Below are 23000 nucleotides of genomic sequence, written 5' to 3' on the forward strand. Positions count from 1 at the left end.
AATAAAACGTCGATTGCTTAAAAAAAACTTATTCAAAAAAAAATAAGAACTGTGAAGATAACAACATAAGTATTGGACATGCCCATATAACCCATTTCTACAATAAAGTAAAAATAACGACGTAGCTAAGAACATAACAAATCAATCACAGTACGTCACATCTCACTTATATATATTGTAAAAAACACTCAACGTCAGAGAAGAGAATATCAAATTTAAACTAATCTATCTAGCTACAGAAGCACCTACAACTTATTATTCGTATATTCGTTCACAGTAAAAAGTGCTTATCAAATTTAAATATCAACAATAAAATGTTTTTATGTGTATATGTCCAATCCCAATGGAACAAGCAATGATTTTAGCAATAAATTTTAGCAAAAATAATAATATTTAAAAAGTATTACAAAATTTGTTTCGTATGCTATGTTAAAATTATTAAACTAAATACATTTAAGATCATAAAACTTATAACTACCAATACAAACTTACTTGTCATTTATTTTTCAATAATAACGTAAGAGTGTAATTGAAACATTTAAGCATATTTAAAATTAAAACTATTGGTGACCAATAAAAACTTTTTGATCTATAAATACGGACAGGTGTACGTACAAAAATGATGAATCAAAATTTGAAAACGAAAATGTATTCATTTTTTGGAGTAGGACATAGCATAATACTTAATTTGGGGCAATTGTTTTGGTATTAATGTTTAGCATATGCTACACGATCATTTTCCATCGTATGTGCCGAAAAATATTTTTAAAAATTTCCATTACATTTTATGGACAATGGATGCAGATTATTTAACAACCTCGCTTGATATTTGATTGATTTACCTTTCCAGACCTATTAATATTATTCGTATAGCTATAAAAAAAAAAAGCGTCGTATTATAAAGCACCCAACATAATAAATTTGCATAACAGATGATTGTACCGCAAACATGATCTTTTTATTATGTAGCGTTAGCGCATTACATGTCTACATCAAAATAGTGACTTCCAACCACCACAGTTTGGACAGCGGTTATGATATCTAAACGCAATATATTCCAACGTCATACAACGACAACATATTATTTTGATAAGAAAAAAAACAATTTTTTTTTCTCTTGACACTCGAATCGTAATATACGAGCAAGCAACAAAAGCAACCATACCTGTATAACGTATACATAATATTATAATAAAAGGTCCAGGTACGGTATAACGTATTAATATTTTTTTCACGATACACACACGCGCGAGAGTGCATTATTATGATTGGTTTTTTTTTCATCCGATCCGTCTGGAATATATCCAGGAAAAGTATCGATATAATAACATGACGATGAGTATGCGCGTTGTGCCTGTATACACACGTTATAGCAGGTAATGATATTGTATCGGGTGATAGACGTTTACCATATATCAATTACGTTTTCATGTAACCGATTGACGTTTTTGTCGGGATATTGTCATAATCCGATTACTGGATTAAAGTGTATAAAATATAACAATACAATATATTATGTATATATTTAGTATAAACTTATTGGTTTATGCATTATTTACTTATTTTTTTTTACGAGTGTGTTTGTTTGAAAGTAAATACCATTCTCCGGATAGGAAAACTTGAAGCGGTGTTCAACAATTTGATAAGTGGTCCGAACATGTTTGATGTGTAAGTACAACACACATGTCTAAGCACAATGCACACTATACAATACGATTTACATTCACAATTCATTTGAATACAATAACGACTAACTATTATATGACGTTCGGTGTAAATCCCATCAAATTCCATAACATAATATAATATAATGGTAAAATGTCTAATTATATTATAATGATGTTATATATTGTGATAATCTCAATTTTGCGCTTGCGTTTACTTTCTTTACACTAGTGTTCCAAATAGTTCTATTTATAAATTGTTTTTTTATTTCTCACACTGTATAATCATAATGTTCCTAGACAAATAAATACCATCCGTGTGCATTGTCAACAATCACTTCGCGATAATGGCTAAATACGATTAATGCAGTTGGGGTTGGGCTCATATTGTGATGAAATCGATTTCTTTTCGTTCCACTTGACCAACTTTTTCACAGACATTTCCACCAGATTCAACCTTCTCAGACCTATGTTTTCTACAAAACTAATATCGAAACTTCAAAATTGTGACATCGATAAGTTTATATTAAAATCGATAAATTATATTCACTTATTATGACAGAATGTGTAATACTTGAACTTATATGTAGGTATTTATTTTCTGAACAAGAATCTAATTTCGTGTAACTTTCAAAAAAGATATATTAAACGGATAAAATTACTTCTCTTGAGTATACCATCTGGATTCAACGCCAGACCTGTAAAACCGTATTGCTTAAAACTTGTCAGCTTTTTAGTGTCCCAAAAATAATCATCGCTGTATAACATTTAATAGGTTTCTCACTAATATTTTGTCCAGAATCCATCGGAATAATTATTGTATAATTGTACAAAAGTGGTGATTGAAATTGTGTTTTAAATATTTTCATCAAAGTTATAAAAATGTATTGGTCTTACGATGGTAACATTTTTGTTATGACTCCATATTTTGGTGGTAAATTTGGTAAAACATACTGTTCTGATGGTTTCAAAGTATTCCGTTTATTGATTCAAAATGTCATCGAAAATAAATATTTTAGCTCAGTAATTTTCTCAAACATATAGTATATATAGACATAAGTATATCACGGAAGCTAAGAAAATGTTTACTATTGCTAATTGCTATAGACAATGTTTATTACCAGGTAATTTGAAATGCATACAATTATAACACCTATTATAACAACACACCAAAAATCTGTAAAAAATGCTCAAGGGTGATACTAGACATTTCATTGGGAGGGGAGGGCAACAAAGTGCTCAACTCAAAATTTCGTTAGTTAACATATTAATTGTTTCGTGTCCATTCTATCATTGGTATTTCAACAGTTAAATAATTAAAACTACTTACTATGAAGATCGTTACGAAAATCGTATTTACCATAATTGGAAATTCAATAATAGAATACGGAAACAATATAATATTTTATTAACACCGTGTACGTTGAAAAATTACTTATAATTTTTCATTCCTTTATAGCTTCGTCTATACCTATAATATCTTCAAATCACTCAAACACTGGACCAAAACTCATATCCATCAAACGGTAGTCAACAACGTCATCGAGTCTAATAATCGAAGTGATCAAATAAATTATTTTCGCTCAACAATCAATCATCGTCACTTACTCCTGAAAATATCAACCCCATGTTTTTCAAGAATGTTATCCTACAACAAAGGCTTTACCGTTCAATCATCGCAGTATGTGTAGTTCATGTAATATAGTTTTATCGGCTAAGTCAATACGATAAAATATAAAGAAAAATCCAATGTTCTCAGTTAATTATTACTTTTTGAATTTCAAGATCACTTATTATTATTATGCCATCGTATAATTTTCCATCTTAAATTTGAACGTGTGAAAATAATAATTAGGCGATTCTTTTATTCTAACAAGTATAAGTACTTACAAAATGTAATAACAAGTATAATAATCATAATACTATCATATAGTAGTAATAATAACGTTTTGGTTAATATTTTGTCTATTTTTTTTAGAATTTATCACACGTGAGACTATTTAGAGCTATTATTAGTCTTTAGTTATATTTATATATTATTTATCATAAATCTAAGGTAGCTGAAAAAAAAATCGTGTACCTTCGAAACGCTTGGTTTGTTCAACAAAAAGCCAATTTGTTCCTTGAAAATGAAATAAAGGAAAACAATGACATTGCGAGTACTCATTATTATTTTACGATATCGAATTAACTATAAGACTGCAATGATACAACAGTCGTAAGTACATTAGCCCACAATAGGATCACGTTCTGACATTTTAGTACACGGACACTCGAACAATACGGTATTACGACGGTCCATTCATCGGTATTGTTGTAAGCGTATATGTATATAAATATAAAACCTAATACGTTATTAATTATTATCGTAACGATGACACCCTTTTTATTCTTCTATACTGTATTTTTTTTTACATCTGTCGAGATCATTCGAAACTATCAATACGTGCTTGCATCCAACGTTATGTATATATGTATGTGTGGAAAAAGTGGAATCGAACTTTCTTCCTTTCACTCGGAAAACAAATATTTTATACGTCACTACAGCTGTCCTACCCGGCGTCACCCAAGCAAAAGATTTGTTTAAAAAATATATATTTGTAAAAAATTTACTATATTTCTACTAATTAATTATATATGGTACGTATTAGTGAGCTGGGAAAAATTCCATGCACGAGCTATCTTTTGGCTACTTAAATCTCAAAGAATTTATTGATATAATTTTTCTTGAAAACGATCAGTAGTTTTTGAGTCTATTAACTTCGGATAAACCACCGCAACTTAACATAACCTTAACATACATGATACTCAATATTTTTCCTCTACAACGAAAATATATGAAGCATAACATTTTTTTTGTGAATAAGTAACTATACGACAGCAAAAAATACGAAGAATTTTTCAAAAATATTAATTCATCGTGTATCCAGCCTAAAATCATATTTTTGTTAATATAGTGACCAAACATCAAAATGTTTATATCTTATTAATTATACTACTATCTAATCATTTATAAAGAGAAAAAATACTAATTTGCTACTTAGCTACTATTACTACATAATAATATGCAATCAATGACATCCATTTATAGCTAAATATGAAAATAAAATGGGAAAGGCCTTTCCTCCAAATTTTCCATTTTTTCTTTTGGTAAAAACCTCATTCAAAATATCACAAACATTTAAAAAAAAACAAATAAGACAAATCGGTACAGACGTTCTCGATTGACTTACCAACGAATAGCTTTTTATTTTTATTTCATATAAATATATACCTAATATTATATAATACGCCTAATAACACGATAAATGATAATAGTATCAGATGATTGGTATTGGCAGAGCTACAACTATATTAGTAACCCAACACTAGTTATTTTTTTAAATACTCGATTTCGGATTAAACATTATTATTGAGCGTCGGCAGAATTGGCATCAGCAAATGTTTAAATATGTGACGATTGTATTAAACATTATATTCATCCAGCTGCAATGTGTCTGCTCAATGACTTAGATATTAGATGTAATATATACTTACATAGCCTCATAGGTCATGCTGATTCGTTCAACTGTAGCAAATAGACAAACTTTTTTCGAAAATTATTTTCTTATTCTGACTAATATTATCCGTTAAAAATTAATGCGAGCGTGGTTTGGACAGTTTATAATATTGTCTTTAATTTTTTAGCCTTATAGCTCAGTTGGTAAAGTTTGTAGCTTTTATATTTTTAATTTTTTTTTTTTTTTTTGACAAAAAGTGCCATATAATATCTACGAGTATATCACACACGTCATTAAGATAAGACGAATGCAAGTGGCGATCCACCATGACATGTAATAAATATGCAATACAAAAAGTTAATTTTGAAAAATTTGCTACACTTTTAGAATCAAACAGCGTTCGCCGGAAAGACAATCATTGTGTTTGATATTATTTAAATCTAATTATTCGGTAGTTTTCTGTGCTAGTTATATATGCACTCTAGCTGTGATAAGGCTATTCATCGCACATCTCCATAATTTATTCATTTGACGAAGACGTAGTTGTGATAACAATTCAAATCGAAAAAATATTTGGTCCGTTTCGGATCTACTAACGATATCTTCTGAGTTCACGTGCGTGATATATAGGTACAGTATTATATTGTATTGTACGAATTCTCTTTGATACGATCTTAACATCAATAACAACAACAACAAGTCAATAATACAACCACAACGTGCGTTCACGGTAGTGGATATGTGTGGCTGCGAGTCGAAATCGTATTACACTAATAATTGCAATTGCATGCACACCATATGTACGGACAATGACGCTATGGACAAACACAATTGTGATGATGCGACGACACGATAATATAATAATATCGTCATCAGCTATAGTGGTGTCCGATACGGAAGATCGTGCGCACATCAATAAAAGTTTAAAAACGCGAATCTTACTTATTGCGTGTGTGTGTGAGAGTAATGTATATTGTATTATAGTATAACGTACGTATAATATAATAATACATCACAGGTCTGGACCGCGTTTCGTCGTCACGTGGAAACACTAATTTTAGCTGTTCATTTCGTTTCGCAGTCGCCGCGTTTGACTCGAATAATAAACACATCGAAATAAAATATTATTAATTATCGATTTGCGTTTGAACGTCGTGCGCCGAATGAATGCCGAAGACGTCGCTGCAGCTGTAGGTACCTAAGATATACGTGCGTACGGTTAAAGTCGGTCACCGTGGAACGATCTCTTAGGTACAATATTTATATAAAATAATATATTATATGTAAAACTTCGTACCGATAGAGTGCGGACGCATACCTATATTATATTACACACGACAGACTCTTGCGGCGTTTTGTCGCATGTACACTTTCTCCATTCGGTGCATCATCCTCGTTTTTCTCATGATGCCTATACGTGCAGTGCGGCTATTATCCGGAGAAATGACGTTAAATTTTTATTTATTGTTGTTATTATTATTATTATATACATATATATAATAAACGATCGACGATCACAAATCACGTCGACGGTAAAATTTTTTTTTCGTTTTTCTGCGGTTTACGTCCGCTCGCGCCGATGTCCGTCGCATCACGTGGCACTAATAAAACGTTAATAGGAAGGTAGTGTATTATCATTATTGAACCCACATAAAATATCACTGCTTATTTGATTATCAAACTGTAAGTGGCGCTGAACTGAATAAAATAGATAATTGACTCAACGACGATTACTGTTTTTAATGCGGCGTCATAATATATTTTTCGGTGATATCGTGAATTTCGATAAGTAGCACATCTCCGCAAACTGCACTAGGTCGATACAATAATCGTCAAATTAAACTGTTTAAATTACTTGGGAAAAAAATAGTTTAAAAGACGTCAAACTAAGTGAAAAAATAAAAAATAATCCCATAGAGGTACACGCTGCTAAGCACAAGTCACTAGACCGTAACACATAATATTTATTATTATTCAATATGATATTTATTTTGATTGTAAGTATAGACGGTCAACTCCAACAATCCAAAACGTATTATGTACATCAGATAATTTGAACGACATGATCCATGAAATCGCTGATCACGTAGGTACATATTATTTTGTTCCAAACTAGGTATATGAATTATGATTCTTTTTATGTAAAATAATAAAATTATGACATGGGTCCACTAAGTCCACGAACACAAAATAATTCATAATAATATTTTTTGTATAATAAACTTATAGGAAAAATTACCTATAATGCAACTGACATAGTTTAAATTACACTAATTTGTATAAGAAAATGTTTAAATATCATACAATGAAGAAGTGATTACAGCTTTATATTTTGTTAAATTTTACAATAGATTGAACTGTCAAACACTGTAAAAATATCCCAAGACATCCGTGTTATATATAATAATTTAGGTAAAATATATTAACCATATAGGTACTTATTTTATGTTCTAAATTGAATTCAAAAAAACTGTAATAAATTAGTAAAACAATAACAACCCTCATAATATTATTCAAATATTATTATCTTAACATAATACTCTATAAATAAATATAAATTCCAATTATGTTAAAGATAAAAATAAATGTGGTTTTTAATGTTTATGATGTATGAAAAAAATATATGTTTTAAAATATTATTTTATAATATAAACATAATAATATATAGGTACCTAATATTTTGGTTGGTAATTAATGTTCAAATTAAATGATTAAAATTTATTTATTTATTGACTGAAATTCCATGTAAATAGAATTTATGTTAAATATTCCTGTGAAATTTACCTACGTAAAATTTACCTTTTTATACTAAAATTTTGAAAGGGCGTATGTAATTTGCGCCAAAATCAACCAAAAAAAAAAAAATATATGTAATTTGCGCCAAATCAAATTAAATAAAAAGGAATTATGTAATCTGTGCCCTAGACTCTAGGGCCTAGAGTACCTACTAAAATTGTAATTTGCGCTTTTTTCCACCTTATTAAAATAGTAATTTGCGCCACTTATATTATAATAATATAAATAACTCCATGTATATTAAATATGTAAATTATCGTTAAGTAATAAAACATATTATAAAAATCAGTCATATTAAACTCGTAATTATAAATAAATGTACATAAAAAAATCAAACTCCATGCATATTAAACATCTAAATTGTCGTTAATTAAAAAAACATATAAAAATCAGTCATAATTATAAATAATTCGACGATATTAAGACGATATGTGACGAAAAAATACGAAAATTAATTAGTATATGTGGCGCAAAATATATGTTATATTTTTATATTTTGGCGCAAATTACATACGTACTTAAATGTATCTATTCGTGGCGCAAATTACAAGTAATAAAAGTGGCGCAAAATACCATCTCCCGTTTGAAATAGTTACTGAACAACACATTAATAATAATGTTACGTAATATTACACAGAAAACTATTTTAGAAATCACAATATAGATGCATATATTATGTATTTTAATCAACCACGGAACACACAAAGTTCGTATAACGTATACTTGTGAAAAGAACACCTAATGCCTTCAGATTACAACAAGATTGAGCGTTGGAATTCGTTCCCGTAACGATCCAGAGTGACATATTAATATAATACCATTAAAATATAATATCATCAAAATAATATGGAACTTTTGATCAAAGTACTCATTCTGGTGCACATTCTTCAAACACATACGTGGTTTCGAATGTTTGCAATAATAGATTTGCTACGCGATCATGTAAACGAGAAGACACACGTGACCAAAGATGATGGGTATTTAAAAAAAAATTAATCACCACGTTTATGCGAAATCACGTTCAACTACGTACGAACAGCGTATTGAAATATTAATTATAGCAGTATTGTAAATTTTTAACAGTTATATTCGAGTCATAATGACATAACGTTATAAATCGATCGGGGAAAAATATCAAAATAAACGTTTCGCCGATCGAAACGAGAAAGAGATTAATAACTTTTTTTTTAAAAAATCCAATTTTCGATGCCAATTTTATTACTGCAGATGCAAACATCTTACATGAAACCATATTCTAGTGCGATGGGTGGTTATAGATACTTAAAACATTTACGCCATGATTTTAGCAATTGTAATGTAATTGGTCTATAGGAAACGCGTTGTAACTGTGGAAATGTGCTGCTCTAATGAGCGAGGTGCGAAGAACGCTGCAACAGGTATATAGGTAAACTATATAAAACTGCGTTGAAAAATGATGCACCTCTTATCGATAATTAGTCCATTGGGCGAGATGAAACTATCGTGTTGAGATGAAACAAAAATTTGGTTTCAATCACGTATAGTTAATGTATCGGAAAATTAAAAATGTCTTGTAAATGTATACTTCTTATACATTTACGATATTATTTTATTATCAAAGTCCAATAATTAAACTTCAAAATACATAAGTTAATAATGGGCTTACTACATAAGTAAGTAATGTTTTGATTAATCAAAATCACATTAGTACAACCATACCCAAAATTATAAACATAATATTATAGCTTAATAATATATGGCGTTGACCAGAATACTTAAAAATATCACAAATTCATGTTACCTAATGACAAAATATATTTATTTACGAGCATAGAAAACAAAAGTACAATAATATTTAGAAAAATCGTCAAATCTCGATATTCCACCCACCTCAAAAACATATGTATATATTATGCATTAATTAAATAATGGTCCAAAAAAAATGTTTCGATTACAAAAATAATTAATTCATTATGTTACAAGTCGTAAAATTCTCAGGATATTACTTCAAAAAATATCTTAAAATTTGACTCAAATATATCAGTTACACCAGTTGTTGTATTCAATAATTTTAAACATTTTCGTATAGTTTAATGTATAAATGTTAATTTATCATTTTTTTTTTTTTGTAAGATCTAATACTTTTTTTATAGAAGATGTCAAATTCTATCTCACATTTTTATTTGATTGTTTAATAGATATATCTATACTTAACATTCTGATTGTTAAAATCTGAATTAAAAACCACCTTAAGTAGTTAAGTGAAAGTGAGGATAGATTAAAATCACCTTAGCATACCCAAAATTTATTATCAATTTTAGAGTTAAAACTTTTAAAACACGAAATACGTAGTAAATGTATTTGGATAACATTTTAATAAATGTAAAGCAATGCATCGTCAAACTCTGACTAAGTAGATAGATAATGAAACAATATAAATCTATACGGAGCAATATAGTATAATATATTATACGTTTAAAACAGTCTTAACTGTATTAACTCCAGTCGACGATAAAAAGTGGAAACTATCTTTTCCATTAAACTTTGAGATCAAATATTAAATTTTTTGCGCAAAATTGGACGTATTTAAAATAAATAAATAAACACATTCGGACTTCAGCTATTTTCGACGATCGATAACACGATAATACGTGGTCTTATATAACTAATATTATATCGTTAGACGTTATTTGTTATACCTAATATTAAATTAATACATGGCAGCTTTTCGATCGACATGACACGTGCTCGTATTCACGCACGTGTCTTTCCCGCACAGATACAATTACAGTGACAACAATAAAAAAAACGAACTTGATTATAATTCGACCATATACTAGTATTATTTAACTGATGGTTAATTGCCCCTTAATTTTTTTTTTTGATTCTGAGCGGAGCAAGGAATGTATAATTGATTTTACATGATGTGTGTGTTTTTTTTGTGTCTGTCATCACGTTTTGGGGCAGTAAAAGTGCTTCGAATTTTGACTTCAGTACCTCGTTCGATCAGAAAGTGAATCTAGTCGGTACTTTGGGGAGTAAAAAGTTAAAAAATTAAATATTTTTCTAAATAATCGGGATATACAAACTAAAAATTAAGGGAAAAACGGGAAATTTTACGCATAATCAGTTTTCGACAAAATCGATTTTGGTTTTTGATGTAACATTAAAACAAATGACTATAGATACACGAAATTTTCACCGAATGTTTATATAAGTATATTCTATCCACCATGCAATTTTCAAAAATTTTCGACTTAAGTTGGACTATTCATAGGAATATGCTATTTTCAATCATTATTAGTTTTTTTTAAATTAATATCGATAAAAATGTATTTGTTGGGTAGAAAAGCTTGAAAATTGAATACACGGTTATTTATATATTTTTACAATAACAGTTGAAGAAAATAAAAGAAATACATAGTCACCATTTTTTTTTTTTACAAGCATTCAAATTTTAATTTTTATAGCATACGTAAAATCACGAAAATTCGTAAATTATTTTATGCTAGAAATTCATAAAAAAATTTCTTTTTAAATCTAAGATTTGAAAATTTTTAATAATCTATAATCTATCCTAGAAAGATAAACCGTCTCCGCTCAGAATCGTTTTTCATATACAATAATATTTTTTTTTTTTTTTAATAAGGCTTCAACCCCTGAGGTTATTAGCCTGCAGTAAATACAAAATACAAAATAGTAGTTATAGAGTACAATAATATTATAATATCATTGGATTCAAATTTAATTTCATCCATTACAGCAGTAATCCACTTGTAACCTACAACTGTACAGCAGAGCGACATCCACGGCTTAACCGCTTTTTATTTAGTTACCGTTTTAAGTTCTGCACGGCGAAATAATTATTCTTATTCGAATAGATTTTAAATGTAATGAACTTGACGCACTCATCATTTGAAAAAAAAAAATTAAGTCAAAAATGCTAATTAAACATGTTTGAATGAGTTTTGCGACTTTTTTTTACCTGATACCTATAATATCATAAATCACTCAGTATCGAAGAGTCTGATATACAATATTATATTTGCCTATACTCAATGGCGCCGAACCCTATGTTAAGGTCGGGCTATGGCCTGAAATATTTTGAAAATTTAAGATAGGGCCGCTTCATATTGACCATTTTCCTCTCCACGGTATGCCATTTTTTCCGATATTAAGATGTTGGGCCTCTTGAAATATTTTTTGCCCTACTAGATTTTTAAGACTTCGGCGCCACTACCTATACTCAGCTCATATAACACCATCAACAGCTATATTGTATTATTAACTATTTTTCAATGTTAATTTTCAATAATTTAAAACATAACTATGTTTCAACAATTTAAAACCATTTATAAACATTAATTAGTAAATAATATAAGTTTTGATCTATTAGCGACGCATCAAGGGTAGGTACACAACCATAAGATAAGTTTATTTTTGTTAGGGACGAAAGCGATCAACCTAACCAAAGTTATATCGAAAAATATTACAGTGGACTTGCGTTCGAGTCACTGGACGTATAATATGTTACGTGCCGTAATATTATTAAAATTTCATATTAGTTTAATATAATTTCGGGACACTCGATAGTATAGTAATGAATAATGATAATAGTTAATATATATAATAATAATAATAATAATAATAATAGCTCTGCCGTCAGAGTAGGTATAGTAAACAATCAATAATGTATCATACTACAATTTTACAATCAGTGCTTATGTGCTGTATTATAGTATTATGGATTTTAAGTATAAACATTAAATAATATTGTACTCACGGGGATTCTGGAAAATGTTGGAAGACGGATTTCGGCTCGAAACGGAGCGCAAGTTTGAGTGTGCGATGCCGAAGAAAAACAATGTATTACAATATTCTAACAATATTCTAACAATATAATCACGCCGAACAACGAAAACAATAACCAATATGACGTTTAGTATAGCCACCGCCGTACACGCGTTTTTCACGTCATGACGATGGTCATGCCCGGCGATCTCGGTCGGTAACACTCGTGCAGACGCGATCGACGACTGCTGCGGACTGCTGACACGTTCCGCGGAGATGCATTTTCCGCGGATATTATACCTGGTACATACCAGCCCGGGTAACCTCCGGGAGACGGTAAGTTTCTTGACTGGGAGAGTGTGGGAGAGGGGGCCCGCCGATAGACGCTCGGCTAGACGTCCGACTCTCGGATTATTATAATGACGACAATGTCTTGTATAGGTATATTATACTCATATACTATATAGGCACACTACAATACCCACACATTTACCACAAATTGTTGCGAGACGATGGAAGGAAAGAAGACTACCGCAACGGAGACGGTGGCGATGGTTGTGTCTGTCGGTGCGATGTTATCGTATTATTCTACTCCTCTCCTCTCGATCTTATTCGTGTTTTTTTTTTTTCTTAAACCAATCGATTATTGTCGGTAATCTCGTGGCGAGATGTTTTAAATAATTCATAATATACGTAGTGATCCATTTATCTGTCTACATTAATTATTTTCCGTATCCATTTTTGTGTTTTTCTAAGAGAAAATATGTGTTTACCCATACACCTTCAAGTATGATGTTACATTTATACAAAATAATATAATTTTTACTATTTGCATCGTTTTAAATAACAAACCATTTATTTATTTATTTTGATTTCACAAACAAGAATAGAATATTATTTGGAATATTATATTTTAGACTTTGGTGTAGGTTCCTATAATAATATCGATTATTAATAAAGATTTTGAGAAAAGTATTCTACAACAAAGACACAACTGCCAAAGAAAAATATCAATAAATTTTATTTTTCGTAATTATTTAATACTCAGCTATTGTAATATTATATTGTATAATATGCACTATAGTTATATTCAGACTAAGTAAGCGCGCTAAAACATTTTTTATTCGTCTCAAATCCGAGAATTTACTTAGAAAATCAGCGAAACCATGTAACTGGATATATTTATTATGATTATTATATTTACGGTCTCTACCTCTCTCAACCGTATCTCTGGAAGTCTCCTCCTATATAGTCTCAGCGTAAAATATTCCTTTCCCCGCTTGTGCGTGTACAATACAAACCGCTTCTGTGCTCTATAGGATTATACGCGCGGTGGCTATGGAATGGTTTCGGATAATATTATATCGTTATTGTATTATTATTATGATTATTATTGTTATTGTCACAGCATCGATTTTGGAAATCGTCTGCCGTTACCAGGTGAAAACGGTGAATAATTTCCGGAAGGACGACACCGAACGGCATCGTCGCCACATTCGCTTCCGGTCGCGGACGCTGTGTTGATATACATAAAAATTGACGATGATGGTGCCAATAACAGTTTTTAATAAAAAATTATAATAATACGTGCCCCTGTGTGTGGATTGACAATCGTCATTTATTTTACACGACGATATTATTATTATTATGTTATTATGTACACGACACAGTATTAAGTAGGTTCTGATCGAGGAATTTTGGTACGGCTAATACACACTGTCCGTTTAAACTCGTGTGCTTAACAAGTTTCTCGTCGTTTATCATAATAATATAGTTAAATCGTATGTAGTTACCTATAATATACGAACTATGGTAAAAACACCGCCTATAGACGAACAATAATAATGTTCATATTACCAATGTTAGGTTAGGTTAGGTTCCAAAAACTTTGAATTCTTCTTTTTTATATGACATATATAAGAGTAAAAATCAACATTTTATAAAAATCCTTCTACGATATTTTCCTTACAACACATAAAGTATTATGTGGTTATAGGTACTAGAAACATGTAACATTATTATCGTTATTTTGACTAACCACAGAATTCGATATTAATAAATCGTTTTTTTTTTTTTTTTTTTGGCCATCATCACATCGAAATAGTATGTGATTAATACTTGATAATATTATACAGCTGTTATATGAAAAATGACAGAACCAATATAGACTATTGTGACATAATAAAGTAGAAAATCGGATTGATTTTGGAAAGTCAGGCGATGAAATAAAATTGAAGACTTTGTACATATCTATTGTATATATATATAATACGCTTGACAACTACTCGTATTTTTACAAGATAAAAACAGCACTATTTATTGTAAACAAGGCCACGAACATTGCGACGGATTAACATTCGACACAATGTTAATTTAAGGTTTAGAGGTATACATATAACTTTTATGTAATACATTTTATATTTTATTGATATTATTTCAAACAGTAACAATAAGCATTTAAGTATAAAAACATTTAACTAACCAATTCGATCATTTCTTTTTACACAGATTGCCCTCACAACACAATGATATAATAGAATTTGATGAATAAGTAGTAATCAATCAACATAATTATTATTTTCATATTATAGTCTAATTTTAGCCATATATATTATATTTCCAATATAACAATTATGCATAGTGTATATAATTTGGAAATATAATAAATATGACAAAAATTAGACTATAATATGAAAATAATAAAGGTATTGAGTGATAACTTAGACATTGAGTGCCAGAGTGCCTAAGTCACTGTGTAAGTATGACGGATAATAGGTGTAAAAAGAAATTAAACAATTGGTTAATTTAATATTGTTTGTGTTCTTCAACGAATTCTATTTAATAATTTTGGCGATGTCCATCCTTCTTGTTCTCCAAGGAAATGGTCATAGCTGAAATTAAATAATGTTATGTATTTATTGATGGAAAAGTTAGAAATTAATAAATATACTCTATCAGTCGTTGGAATGTCGCGGACGTAGTCTATCGTTAGTTGAGCAGCCGAAGTACTATGTACATTTACTAGATCTTGTTCGTTCTAAAGGTTTATGTCGGTTTAAGTCACAATATTTTATAAAACCTAATTTCGTGTATAAATGTATTTAACTTATACGTTTGTAAAAAATGTATTTATCTTTTCGATTATGCTGACATATTTGGTATAATTATGTGTACCTTTAAAAGTCCTCTTGCTTTTTTGTACAAAAATCGCCTGCTCATCCATACCAATCCTATACCGGCTATTGCTCCTAGTGCTATAAATGATTTTGTCTTCATCTTGAAACCCAGACAATTGTAGTTTTCAATAAGCAATAATAATTAACTCGTTCACTTTATTTTGTGTATAACAATATAGGTACTATAGAAATAACGCAACGATTCGTGTAGGCGTTAAATTGTCAAATGAATATTTTAATTGTTACGCAGATAATATATTTTTGAGTACCTAGTGATGTATTTATAAATATTATGCTGTTTATATTTTCATTTAAGTCAGATAACATGATTAATAAAAAAATACCAATGCTAATGGAACTACTCAACCGATTTTATAAGATTTTATGTTTAATGTGGTAGCTTTTGTTCGACTTAAAGTATAGGTCATTATTAATTCTTCGTCGGGTGACCCTTAATTGTTTTTTTGAATACCTAATAATGGATTTTTATGTCGAAGGAAATTTATTGGTGTCGCCTTGTTGAGTAATTTTTACATTTTTATAATTTTTATAAATCATTTTTTTTTTTTTTTACACGAAATATATTCTCGGTGACATAGGCCATTGGGTGACAAAATTTAAATTATATTGGGTTGAATTTACATTGAAAACTATATTATTTTGCAGTGTTCATATTTTATTTTGAAGTTCTGCCTAATAACTTAATTTATTATACTACTGTTATTAAGTTGACTGCAATTCAAGTTTTGTTCTACACAATTTACTTAATCATATTAAATTTTTGCACATACTATAATTTTTTTTTATCAAAATGTGCTGGGGTGTCTACTTCTGACATTTCAAATATTTCCATTAAATCAATTTTGATTTTTAACAGTTTCAATCGTATCAAAACCTATGACATTTTGAGAATTTTTAATAATAGTCAATTATTAAATATTCGATTTGTAAGTGTTATTAGTCAAACTTCGTTAAATAAATGTATTTTGTTCTTTCTGAATTTTTTATCAAATCGCATACGTAGAAATATACAATGTACCATTGCACCGTGCTGACTGTAATTTTATTTAGGTACCTCCACATATCCGTTCGGTGATAGTATTAAATTATTTATAAATTAATAATACTTATGTTATAATATACCGGGTGATTCTTTTATCATTGAACAATCATTATTTCAAAAATTACTAATGTTTTTGAAAATATTATTTTACATGGTTTCAAGTTATTCAAAAACCAACGTTTTTATAAAAAATAAAATATTTTTAAATATGTTTTATCCTTATCATTGTTTAAGTGTTTTTGTAAAAAATTTAAGAAATATATTTTTTTATTTAATTATTTCTAAAAAAAATTAAAGATGGCCATTTTGTAGAGTTTATTTTTCTAAAAATATTGACGTTTCAAAATTTTATCTTCATTAATTTCCTGATTTTTAATATTTTTTCTAGTTTTAAAGAAATAAGATATGACTATAAATGTATAAACTATTAGGAACATAGAAAGTATTCGGCTGGCCGTATAGGAATGCGCGCGGCGCGGCGGGTCACATGTTTGATAACATTACGGTGTTAAATAATTCGCAATTTTTTTCAAAACTAAAAAAAATATTAAAAATCAGGAAATTAATGAAATCAAAATTTTGAAACGTCAATATTTTCAGAAAAATAAACTCAACAAAATGGCTATCCTTAATTTTTTTTTGAAATAATCAAATAAAAAAAATTTTTTTAACATTTTTACCAAAACATTAAAATATGAAATAATTGTAGTTCTTATCCCTGTGAGTCTTATTACAAAACCAGAATTTCGATATCACCATTATTTCCCAATGGGTAAATCCTCACGGGACACTGTATATTATAGATGTTCCACAGTATACCTCTACGTAATATATAAATCTGAACAATTTTATAGTTTCCCATTTTATCGATTTTGCAAATATTTTAAAACAACGCCTGTTAGCATATACCTACTAAGTATTTCAAATTTCATACAAATTTAAAATTAATGATTATTACATAATAAATATCATTGACGAATAGATAGACTCTCAGAAATTTGTATCAAGAATTTTTTTATTATAATACTAATTTCGGTTATTACTCCATTGTACTATTATTTATATATTGGAATATTTTAAGTGTTTAAAATTGTTTTTTTAAATTGACATCTATTTTTTATCGACCTTTAAGATGAAACTTCTCACTATTTAATCCTATCTAGAACTTATCAATGTGTATATCAGGATCCAACAACTTCACGTCTAGCCTGGCTTGATCTTCAGGCTCAGCCTGGGACGTCCTAGTAAATTTTCCACCATTGCGTGTAGTACCAGTTCTATAACATACCTATTCTTTTTTGCACCACACATGTCACGCCCACAAAAATCTTCTTTTTTTTATATCACTCACTCCATTAGGGTAACGATATTGTTATTTTATTTCCTCGAATTTTCTAATAATATTGTCCACTCTCGAGTGTTAATACCTGTGAATTGTGATGAGCAAGAGTTGAGTATTTTCCTTAAGAATTTTATTTCAAACTTTAGAAGGTTATTTATATTTATCAATTTTATAGCTTCTATAATTGTAAATTTTAAAATCCTACCGACGCCCTTAAGAATCATGCAAATGGGTCATATAAATGAAATGAATGAGTTTTACATATTATTATTTTATTAAGTATAAATGTATAATGTTGTGTATTATTATTTTTTACTACTTATACCGTCTATACCTAGCGTTAAAGTCTCTCAATTGATATTTATAATATTTTATTTTATCTACAACTAGCATACTTAATAACTTATGGATACTAATCATCGAGATTTATTTTCAATTTTAGATGTTTGAATATTAGACATTTAAACTCTGAATATCCATTTACCAATAATTAATTATTACAATGTATGAAACATAATATCAGAATAATCAACAAATATTATATAATTTTAGTTAATTTTACAATGTCAAAATATTAACATATGCGTAGAGTTGCGATTTTTACCGCCTTTCTAGACCACAACCAATTTTCTCAAAACAAATTATAAATGATAGATCTTTTTGGAAGTAAATTTAAGTTCATTTAGATTGTTTTCAAGTTGATCCTCATGGGGAGGACTTCTAATTTATTAAAGATACATTATTTACAATTTGTTCTAGAAATTTCTTTAGTATGAAATAATTCTCCTATGAAATTTCACGATTGTGGGAGAGAAGGAACATTTTTCATGGATATTATTATAATACTAGAATTTAGTTACTTCTTATTTATTTATTGTATAATATTATTGACAAAAATAGTTAGCAAATATAATAATATTGTAGTCACTGCTTATAAATTGAATACTCTATTAATATTTAACTGAAAACATTTAAATTAAATAATTTTAAATAAATGTGTATATAGATACATAATATATTATATATGTTACTGTGAATGTCCGCAATTGGTGAATGCTGACAGTTACCAGGCGAATGTTAACATACGCCTAATAAATTGGTGAATGTTGAAAAATTTGAAATAATATAGAGATTTACTAGTGGATGTTGACATAGGTCATAGGTACGTATTCACACATATAATATTATAGTATTATAGTAGGTTCTATTGTTGAATATATTATCATATAATATTATAAAATAAAAACAACAATATATTATGTTTAATTAAATCAAATAATAATTTATTATTATTATTATAAGGCATTTAAATCATGATTGTTTTGTATTATTACTTATGACAGCATGGCAAACGGTCATGACAATGTGTACTATATAAAATGGCAACATTTCTACAGCTGCACTTTTTTTTATATATAATTGTTTATTCAGATAAAATAAAATTAGTTGGGTCAGGTAAAAAAACATTTGATCAAAATTATCAATTTGTACAACACCTTATACTGCAGCATATTTTTTAATTGTGACCCTTCCGTTATACCTAATTAAGATTAAATAATATCAGCATTACCAACATTCACCAATATCATTGTATAAATGTCGACATTTACTAGTGAACGTTTACTAAAATCACAAATTTAATCAATAAGCAAACATTCACTAATGATTTTGGTGTACGACGACATTAACCGGTGACTGTCAGCATTCACCAACCGCGGACATTCACAGTAACATGTACATATAAGTAATACAGCTATAATATTTAAATGTTATCAAACGTGAGTGAGAATATATTTTTCTATTATTATGCACGATTATAATTATTTCGATATAAGTTGTTTACTTTCGTTTTATGAATTAAATATGAAACTAATAATACACATAAATTCTAAGCTTATGAAGAAGAATTCTAAAAAAATATTTGTAAAGGTATAAATATGCGCATAGATGTATGTAATTAATGTGTATTACACAAACAGGTTTTTTTTGAAATGTTGTTAGTAGATGCAGAAGATCCAGTCGTTTCGTGATAATAATTGCACTTTCGACTAAAACTTCTTTTTGTAAAAACAAATAATTTATAATCAATATATGTATATATACAGGGTATCCCACGGATACCTGACATTCTGATAAATGAAATAACCTTTGTTCTAATCAATACTTTTACATTTTTTTTTTTAGTAATTTATAGACACATGCACTACATTTTTCATTTTTTAAATTTAAAATTTAAAATAAAAACTTAAAAATCTATAAAAAAAAATATGGAAACATTCGATATAAATAATTTGTAAATCTTGTTTTGAAAAAAATTGGCTGATTTTTACAATTTCTTTAAATGTTAATATTCTCATTGAGTTCCTAAATTACGATCTAGTTTATGTTAGAAACATTATAATTTCAAAAAATATAAATTTATCTAAGGTGCAATGGTATTTAAAAATTTTTATATAAAATATTAAGAAAAAAAAATTATATTTTTTAAAATTATAATATTTCTAACATACGATCGTAATTTACTCATAACGAGAATATTGATATTTAAAAATTTTTGAATACCTACATTAGTTATTTGACTAAAAACCATTTTTTTTATAACATATTTTTTTCTCAAAATACGATTTACAAATTGGCTATATTGAATTATTATTTGGAAATGTTTTTATCACTTTTTAAGTTTTTAAATTTAGTATTAAAAAATAAAAATGTATACCAAAAATGAAGCGCAAATGTCTATGCATTATATTCAAAACATTTTTTTTTAATATTGACCAAAACAAAAGTTATTTCATTTTTTCAGAATATCAGATCTTCGTCGGACACCCAGTATATATATAAATATAAATCCAATATATTTTTTATGCAAATTTTTCATTAAAATAATTGAATGTGGTACGATTAAAATTCACGGTATTTACAATTGAAGAAAGTATATACAAAATACAAATTTGGAATTTTAACAGTTTCTCTTCAGTTTAGTGATGTATAACTCGATTTTATTACTTAACTAAATACAATCACGAATAAAAAACAAATTTTAGAGGATATTCATACACATGATCATAATATTCAGGAAAATATAAATTACAAATACAAAAGTGGAAACAAATTCTCTTATAACTAGGTACTCATGACTATTTTCTTGATATCTCAGTATCTCACACATCATCTGTTATAAGTTATAATACCATGAATTGAAATCTATGAACTATTCGTTTAAATTCTACCATTTTGTCAATAAATTAGACTGTATTTTAGATTCTGAACGAAGTGATGAATGTATTGATTTTACAATGATGTGTGTTTTTTTTTTTTGTGTGTCTGTGTACAGCATTACTAGTCGAAATAATGCTTCCATTTCAAACTTTGGGGGTGGTTTCTGATGTAAAAGTGAATATCCTTGGTGCATTATAGAGGTCAAACATTTTCCAACAGTTTTCAAAAAAATCGGGCAAAACAAAAAAAAAATGACAGAAAAACGGGAATTTTTACGCAAAACCAGTTTTCGACCAAATCGATATTTTTATATGGTTGTAATTCAAAAACTAATCACTGTAAATACTTGAAATTTTCACCAAATGTTAATGTTAGTGATATCTATATACAGTTTAATTTTCAAAAATTTTCTACTTTTTTTGAGTTATTTATAGACCACTGAGATTTTCGATTTTTTTGAGAATTTTTTTTTGAAGTGTCGGTAAAAAAATGTTGGACGACTAAAAAAACTTGAAAATTTAATAAATGGTTCCTTATGAGTTGTTCTTATTGTAGCTAAAAAAAATTAAAAATCGTAAGCCACAATTTTTTTTATAAGCGTTTACAGTTCAAAATTTTACGAAATCTGTCGAAAACGCGAAAATTTGAAAGTAATTTTGAAGTTTAAAAATCATAAAATTTTTTGCGTTTATAACTAAGGATTAAAAATACAACACTAAGTTTTCCATAAGTTTTCCTTCAAGTAGCTATAGAGAAAACTTGAAGCATCATTATAGGAAAAATGTTAAGTGCTTTTTTATTTTAAATTTTTACGAAATAGCGTAACGATAACGATTTATCTTCAAACGATTTTAAATATTTGTTATTATTCAAAAAGTATTAGTCGTAGATACTTGAAAATTTTATCAGTTATTTAGATTGGCATTTTCTTTATATCATTTAATTTTCAAAATATTTTGACTTTTTTGAGATATTTATAGACGACTGAAATTTTCAATTTGTCTGAAAATTTTTTGTTGAAGTGTCGATAAAAATTTTTTGGCCCTATCAAAATACTTGAAAATTTAATACAAAATTTCTCATAAGTTATTTTTATAGTGATTAAAAAATTATAAAAATACATAGGCACGATTTTTTTTTATTAGCATTTGAAGTTCAAATATTGACTTAATACGTAAAAATTACGGCAATTTTCAAATTATCTTAGATCGAAATTCATTAAAGTTTTTCTTTTTAATTCTAAGATTTGAGAATTTAATACAAGGCTCCTTTCATATTTTTACAATAGCAGTTGTAAAATAATAGAAATGCATAGTCACAATTTTTTTTTTACATCTATTCAAATTTTAATTTTAACAACATACGTAAAAATCACGAAAATCACGAAAATCACGAAAATTCGTTAATTATTTTATTCTCGAAATTCATAAAAAATTTTCCTTAAATATCTAAGATTTGAAAATTTAATAC

General features: G+C 28.0%; 1 protein-coding gene across 1 annotated transcript in view; it reads right to left on the minus strand.

Moving 5' to 3' along the window:
* The window catches only part of Cad89D (cadherin 89D), a 53104-nt gene extending 40109 nt beyond the window's left edge, over window positions 1-12995 (minus strand). The window contains exon 1 of the mRNA XM_015509244.2: window positions 12723-12995. The gene's annotated coding sequence lies outside the window, so the exon portion shown is untranslated. The remainder of the gene's footprint in view (window positions 1-12722) is intronic.
* Between the last annotated feature and the right edge of the window lie 10005 nt (window positions 12996-23000).

This window comes from Diuraphis noxia, unplaced genomic scaffold, assembly GCF_037042655.1.
Source record: "Diuraphis noxia isolate RWA-SAM2 unplaced genomic scaffold, SU_Dnox_SAM2 contig0003, whole genome shotgun sequence".
NCBI lineage: Eukaryota > Metazoa > Arthropoda > Insecta > Hemiptera > Aphididae > Diuraphis > Diuraphis noxia.